Source organism: Calonectris borealis, chromosome 6 (genome assembly GCF_964195595.1).
Source record: "Calonectris borealis chromosome 6, bCalBor7.hap1.2, whole genome shotgun sequence".
Taxonomy (NCBI): domain Eukaryota; kingdom Metazoa; phylum Chordata; class Aves; order Procellariiformes; family Procellariidae; genus Calonectris; species Calonectris borealis.
In genome coordinates this window covers 40048822-40056619 of record NC_134317.1, presented here as the reverse complement: position 1 = coordinate 40056619, position 7798 = coordinate 40048822, and positions in this window count along the sequence as shown.

The window sequence follows — 7798 nt, the reverse complement described above, 5'->3', positions numbered from 1 at the left end:
AGGTCTGAGCAATAATATAGGACTGTTGCCATCACCCCAAAGGGAAGTGTTCATCATCCTCTTGCAGCAGCAGCTAAAGGGGTATCAGTCACCATTTTCCAGAATTGCACGGTGTTTTCGTGACTGATGTTAGATCACCAGTGAAACATTTTTCTCCGTTGCAGAAATGGCAAACTTCAGGATTTTTTTTTGTTTCTCTGGCTTTTTTCAGTTTACACAGAACTAATTATTCTCATAACTCCCTGAAAGGGTTTGCTCAAACTTTCCAAACTAACTTGACTGGAAGCCCTGATGAACTATTTCAGAATGCATGACTTGTAGGGAGGAATAAGCATGTATAAACAGCTGGTTTGGCTGGAAATTGGTTTACAACATTGTTTCAAATATATAAAAAATGAAGCACAGGACTCCAGCGAGGTCCCATCAATGGGCAGGAAGATTTGCTACCTGCGTCTTCTAGACACTGCTCCTGTTTAAATTTCTCTCTGATGTTATGGTGAGGAGCATCGTGGCATTGCCCTGAAAATGGTGACGTTGCCGAGAAAATGGTAGCGTTGCCCTGAAAATGCTGACGTGCCATGAGAGTTCCAGAGAGCCTCCTCGGCAGTGTGGGTGCTCATCCCCTCCTGACTGCGGGGGGTGGGTGGACCACGGGGAGGCCATCTCTGCGTCTCCCACTTTTCACTCAGCAGCATCTCATCTGCAACTGCAAAGCTGCACGGCTGGGGATGGAGCAGGTCCCCCTGGGTGGCAAACTGTACCGACGGAGAGAAGTGCTTCGGGGTCAGCCACGAGGCTTTTGAGAATCAGCTGGGGGACATCGTTCTAAACACATAAAACTGCATATTCTCTTCCGCCTGAGTAGTAAAAATGGGTATGAGCAACCCAGGTGAGGCCAGTTCCCCAGGGAGCAGACGCTCAGAGCATCAATAGCATCCTACAGCTATTTGGGGCCTGGTGCTCAGGGAGCCGAGGGCTCCCTCCATCCCGCCGGGGCCAGAAGGTGAATTCAGCGCGTGGCGTGAGCGGTCTTGGAAGAAGTGAGAGTTTAGCTGGCTTAAAATTAAGCAATGCAAATTAAAAGGGAGCACGATCGATCTCAGCTGGTGCATTTCAAATACGGGATGGTTCTTTATTGCAACCTGTGTAAGAGTTTGCTAATGCCCCTGATTTATTATAGAAGCTGAAAGAAATAGCTTTGCACAGTGGGGTAAGCATGCATTTGACTTGGTTCCAGGTACGACAATAGCTAAGAGCCATCAAAACTAGGAAGAAAATAGCTGCCAACAGTCCTGTCTAACTCGGATGATCCTGATTTTCTACTTGCTCTGTCAAACCCTGCTCCCTCGTTCCTTTCTGATGGAGCCAAGGACAGAATTTCCCTTCGAGAACCGTTTTCTTTCGATCGGCATTAACCGTGTTTTCTCTTTAGGATATGAAGAGCTTTGGAAAGAAAACTATCTTCTCTGCCTTCCTCTGCTTCGCCGGCGAGAACCATCAGGCACCGAGCACGGAGGACACACGGGATGGAAAGCAGATTGACCTCTGAGGCTCAGAGTATGCCAGCAGACAACAGCAACGCATCTAAGACGATATTCAAGAAAGGTGTTTTTGAAGAAAAAAGATTGGCCATCGGAAGTTACCGGAGGAATATTGTCACCTGCTCCTGACTACAGCAACTGGAAATACCAGACCAACTCTTTTTTCCCCGGCCACCCTGAAAAGGACAACGAGAGGCCAGGTAAGCCTTCACCACCCCTTGGCAAGAAAATACCTGTGCTGAGGAAATCGGTACGTGGGGACTGGGGGGGTGCTAGAAGATGTGCACTCTTAGCCTACGGGATTCTGGTCGGAAATAAACCCACAGCCTGAGTGTTTGAGGTTTCCTGAGACAGAAGATGAATATATTTTTGCAACTGTTTACGATGGGGATTGTGTGCGTACTGTGCAGTTGCAATGTTTTGCCTTGCATGCTCATGTAGCACTGCAACTGGAGCTTTATGGTGCTTTTCTTCTTGTTCTGGGAGGAACACCTTCCCAGACAGGTAAAGGATGCTCTGTATGTGGAACACCAACTGGGTACGGTGATGTGTAAAACAAGAATGAAAAATATGACATTCTAACTGGAAAAGTATACAATTCAGGCATTTGGGCACTTTCGTAGTCCTTTAACATAACTTGGAAACAGATGGTTAAAGGTTGGCTAAGAATATTTACCCCTAGTCACAGATTAAGCAAAACGCCTATTTTGTGACTTTTTTCCCCACCAGGCTGTTTAAACGTGGTAAGAAATTAGTTTTGACTATGAGTTTTCATACATAATGTGAACTGTACACATTTTTTTTTCTTCTAATATGTAAAATAATTGGATTTTGAACAACGTCATAGATTTGAAGCTAGTCAGACATGTAACTAATGGTTATGAAATATGGAAGGAGTTTCAGGTCATTCTTTGAGGGTGAAGATGCTAAAGAAAGCCACGAATCGGAGCACTTCGGTTCAAAGACTTTCTTGGCTGCAGCTTTTGCTTTGTCCTGTGAATTTCCATTCTTTGCCAGGATATTGGGGATAAAGACTGTCCTGAAGAAAAATAACTTTTAATTAGTAAATAGTACTGCAGTAAGAGCGTAGGGCGTGCGGCATGTGTAAGCTGGACACCGCCTGTATGGGGAGGCTTATATTGAAACTTTGAACATGCAGTCCATAGTTTTGAAGGAGAAGATATGGGGGTTTTGCCTTGTTTGAGGAATTTGATCTTGAACTGAATAATGTAGCCTTTAAAAGCCCATAGTGGTGATGTCTATCTCTCAGAAACGTGTGAGGTGTGTAACTTTTGTACCCAAAGGCATTTCTCCAGGTGTTTCTTCACGGACTAAGACTCAAATGCCACACCGAAGTGCAATAATGTGGCTTAGGGAAACTGAAAATAGCCTTGCCTTGAAATCCTATCTCCTCATCGCTAGATGCGTCTGAAGGTGTGTGTTATAACTGCCCTTATAGTCGTAAGCTATGTAGTTTTAAGCTACATATAGTTATAAGCTATAGTTATAAGTAGTTATAAGCTACTTGGGTACCCTAAAAACTGTGGCGGTGGAAAGGATGAAATGTTTCAGGAGGGCTTGGGCAGAAAGAGAAGCCCAGGCTTGGGGACACGTCTCCCCTGTTGGCACAGACGCGCGGGAGGGGAAGAGTGGGCTTGAAGAGAAGCCCCCGCCGGGCGTAAGGCAGGGAGCCTGGGGGTGCTGCTGCTCTGGCCCCAGCGGTAGTGTCCAGCCCCAGCAGTTGTCCACACATTTGCTGTTATTTGAAGGTTTGGGTCTGCTTTGGAGTGAATTTTTAACATCAGCGCAGAGGGTAAGGGCTGCTGGTTTGCAGTTGTAAGGAGAAGAGCAGCGTGTTTGTTCACCAGCTGCTGGCAGCTGGATCTCAGGGCAAAGAGGGAGGAGGACAAGCTGTCTAAGTCTGGATTATGAACCCCTTTCAAGACTACTCTGCCTCGGCCGGCAGTTTCTGTAGCTTTATGGGCAGTGTTTAGTGTGTGTGTGTAGGGATTTCTTCCCTCCTCACCCAAAGAAGAAATCTGTCACGTCTGCAGCAAAATCCATCAGTCCCGAGCTCCTTCCCCCAGGCAGGCGGCACAGTCGCAGTCATTATTTTATGACAGGTCAGAAAAAGGCCCGTGGGAAGAAACGCACGGACTGTCCGGTTCTCTGTTCCAGCTTTTCGCACATCTCTCTCCTGAGAAACACAGTCCCCCAGGCGCAGCATCCTCTTCCGAGCCCGCAGCAACAGGTTCGCAAGCTCAGGTCCTTCGTGGACCCTCTCAGATGCTTGGCATTGGTCTTGAAGATGCAAATTGGTGGTAACTAATTTGTTTTTCCTGAGGTTAAACGTCACGTTCTGTCAGCAGTGGCTTCAACTCTAAATGAAGGCAAGTTTCGTCTGGGCGGTATCTGACACGCAGCTTGCCACTTGCTAAATCTGAAATTAAGGTGCCACTTTGGATCAAAACGCAATCCCCTTATATTAATATATTATAGCTATATTTTCTCCTGTAGGGTACTGAAGAGAAGCTGCTATTTAAAGATGTTTTATGGGAAGCTCTCTCTGCTATCTGCCTATAGGATGCAGACCTCCTTGTTCAGTTTCTAGACACTATGTCCACAGGCTAAACTTAAAGATTGAGTTTTTCTCAAGCTTTTTAGGTCTGTGACTCGCATTCCTCAGGGACCATGGTGCAAATCCTCTTTCTTTTTTTGCAAGATCAGCACAATCAGGCCATATGATCTGGCTGTGCTCTGAACTGAGTGGCCACAGTCGTCACCTCGTGGCAGAGATGAAATAAGCTCATTTGGGTTTTGTAGGCGACAGTCCCTGTTACCCAAGGACCACAGGTGTGTGCAGGAGTGTTTGTCTGATACGGATCTAACCAAGCTTTTAAGGAGAATTCCCTCGGGGGTTGCAGTTCACACTTGACATTACTTACTAATATTTATTTTTGAATGCAACGCGTCGGCTCAAAGAGGAGACTGGTAATATGGAAAAAGTAAAATTCCAGCGAATTTGACACTGGATCTGACCTAGATTTCTGGCCAGAAACTCTGATCGGTGTGAAGAAGCTGCCCTGAAGTTCTTGCTCTCCAATTAGGGAGATGTCAGCGAGCGCACAGCTAAGCAGCAGTCTGGTAAACATAGGCATGTTTTTATTAAACAGCTTTGGGATACAAAATTATTTATACTGACCTTGTTTTCCAACTCTTCAGAGGCCCAAGGAGAAAGCTTGAGACTCTCTAAGAAGTGAGGCTCCTTCGTTATACTGCTTCCCATCTGTCGGGTTAGTTTTTAGGATCTATATGCATTCATCTCTCAGGGAGTAATGGGGATTTCACAGGCGAGAAAACACATGAATGAAACTTTGTTTATCAATGAAGAGTCTAAGAGCGCTTTCCTGTATCATATGGACACAAACTTAACGACAGGTGAGCGGGGTGAGCAAGCGCGGGTTGGTCCCTTGCTAAACTGCGGAGCACGTAGCCTGTAAGTGCTTATCCAGGAGCACGGACGGACGGGGGGTATGAGGTGGGACCTCGGGTTCACGTGCAAGGAAATCAAAGCCTTTGGGTTGCAGGAGGAAGGAGAGGTGAGGTAACCTCTCCCCTTGGCCTCTGTGATGATGATTTCCTAAGGACGTCGTATAAGGTTGTGATTCTCTTGACCGGTTGAGGGGATGACGGTGTCGGTGCTCTGATGGTATAACCAGTGAGAGCCACGCCTAAGCCCGGGTAAAGGCTGTGATTTTCCCAAGCGCTTAAGGGGCTCATCATTTCCACTTCAAGTCCTACGATAACTTAAAGGGATGAGTTTCCCTTTTTCCTTTTCGGTGCCCGGTGAAATATTCGGTGGGTTAAAGGAGGAGCAGCCACGTCTGAAACGCAGCGTGCCCCGTGCACGCAGCCACGGCGGGGGAGCGGGCCAGGTCCCGACGAGCATCGCTGGGCAGGAGGCTGTGAGAGGCAGCCCGGGCTCCCCGGATCCGGCGCCGTGCTTCTTGCGAGGGGTGACGTGACACCAGGCTTGACAAGCGAGCGCCTGGCGGTTCGCGTTCGCTTTAGTGGAACTATTTATTACCTTTTGGAAAATGTAATTAAAAGTGAAATCACCCACTTGACATATGGTTTATTGCCCCCATCTAATTAAAGTCTGCCTGGGAGAGAAGTGCTGCGGCGAGCGCAGGTGGGATCCCAGTGAAATCCTACGCCTGAAATGCCTTCCCAGGGCACGTGCAGACCAGGGGACAGACAGACGGAATAAAAATAAATAACGCCGGCTGCAGGAAGCAGGTGAAATGATTTCCTATTACACCTAGCGTGCTTCTCATCGCCGTCCCCAGTGAACAGAGGCAGGACTGGGGCAGTGCTGCACGCGTGAGGTGGTCCCCAAGCTGGACCCCGAGCTGGCAAACTCGTAATGAGTTTTTACCGTCCTTTTGCACCGCAGGGGCCCCACGTAGCTGTTTGTCTCTTGCCCTGCCATCGATAGTCTTTCAGGTGTATTCTTGCGATTTCAGAAAGCTCGGTCAGTCCTTTGTAAATTGGAGGCGATCTCTCTGGCACTTTTGCTCAGCGTTGGTGTTCGGCAGGTTAAAACATGCCCTGAAGTCAGATGCGTTGATGCTGATTTTCCCCGTGCAGGGACGGGGAGGCGCGTTCCTCTGTGCGTGGCTGGGGCGTGCGTGGGACTTGCGAAACCAGGCGCCTTCCTTGGGAGGGGAGGCAGCCCTGGCAGCGGTTTAGGACCAGCTCTAAACCTCGCAGGAGCTCACTCGGAGTGCGTGAACAGCACTGCCTTTGCAACCTGAGTAGGTCGGTGGGCGCTGAGTAGCATCAGATCATGTCCACCGAAATCTGATTGCTGGAGGCTGTGGTGCCATCACTGCCTGGGCTAGTTGGCTTACGGTAAGCCAGCTGCTGTCTAGTCAAGGTGCAATGACCTCGATGTGCTGCAGCATTGATGTTCTTGGCCTCTTTTATTGAAGGACCTTGGAATCAAGGTAACTCCTGAGTCCTTTAGAAATAGACCCATGTAAGTTAGGAAGTGGCATCACTAAAAAAAATCAGTATGCATCCCATGCTGTAGCTTTTCCTACCCAACCTGGAACGCATTAGATGAGTTTAAATGAGCAGTGAGGCACGTGATGTAGAGCCACATGGGAGCTCGGGGACATGGAGCTCGTCTCCACCAGCCTTTTCCTCAACACGCTGTACCTGCCTGGGGCCAAACGCTGTGGTGTTGCTCTGGCAATAGTGGAGTTGGTTGTAATATGCATCACCAGAAGAAACTAATTTTTATTTCAGTATTGCTCTCACGGTGGGTTTTTTTTTTGCTGCTCTGTCAGTGCTTGGTGTTTCACCTAACACCCGGCTTCAGATAAGTGCTGGAGCATAGAGAACTTCTGCTCCTGTTAGAAAGCCTGGGCCTTGCTCAGGTGGCTGCAGCTGCAGCTCCCAGCCCAGTCCTCTGCATCACCCCTGGCTCTCCTCCTCCTCCTCAGCCCCTTGCCCAGGCCCTCCCAATGCCTCCTGAGATGCACCTGGATCTCTCCTGGGCACTGCACCTAGGTGTAATCAGGGCATGTCCCTAAATTACCGTGCACGAGTGAAAACCTTGAGAAAGCAGGAGACAAGTAACCTTTCTTCTCCGGCTCGTGAGCTCTGAGGCAGTATGGGGATTCGCTGAGGAGCAAGCGGTTTGTCAGCTCTTGAAAGCTAAGAGAGTTCCTCCAGTTGGCGTGGTGATGGTGTGCCCACCTTCTCAGAGGCAAAGCAGTCGTGGCGTCCCATCCTCCAGCAGCGAGCCGCGTTCAGCCTTTCCCGCAGCTCCTCCCCGTCCTCCGCAGCCGGATCGCTCTAGACTGGAGCAAACCGTGGAAGGAGGTGCCTTCCCTGAGCCGGCGAACGAGGGAGAGCTCTGCAAAGCCGCCGTAGGGAAGCGGGGAGAGCTTTCCTTCTGCTTGCTGCAGAGCTGGGCTCTTTGCCCCCCCGTTCATTAACCCTTGCTCTCACACCTGTTCTCGCTCTCGCACCTCCGAGCTCCGGAGCCACTTCTTGCACCTCCCACAAGTGCACATGCTTTTGCTCCAAGAGCCTCCCTGGATTTCGGACCTGTGTGTGATCAGAATGAATTAGACTTGGCTCAGGCATGGGATTATTGCAGACCTGTCACTTCACAGTATGTTCCCGTTACAGCCCACACTCGTGTCTGCTAGTATTTTAAAGTAAACTTTAATTAGCATCTTCCG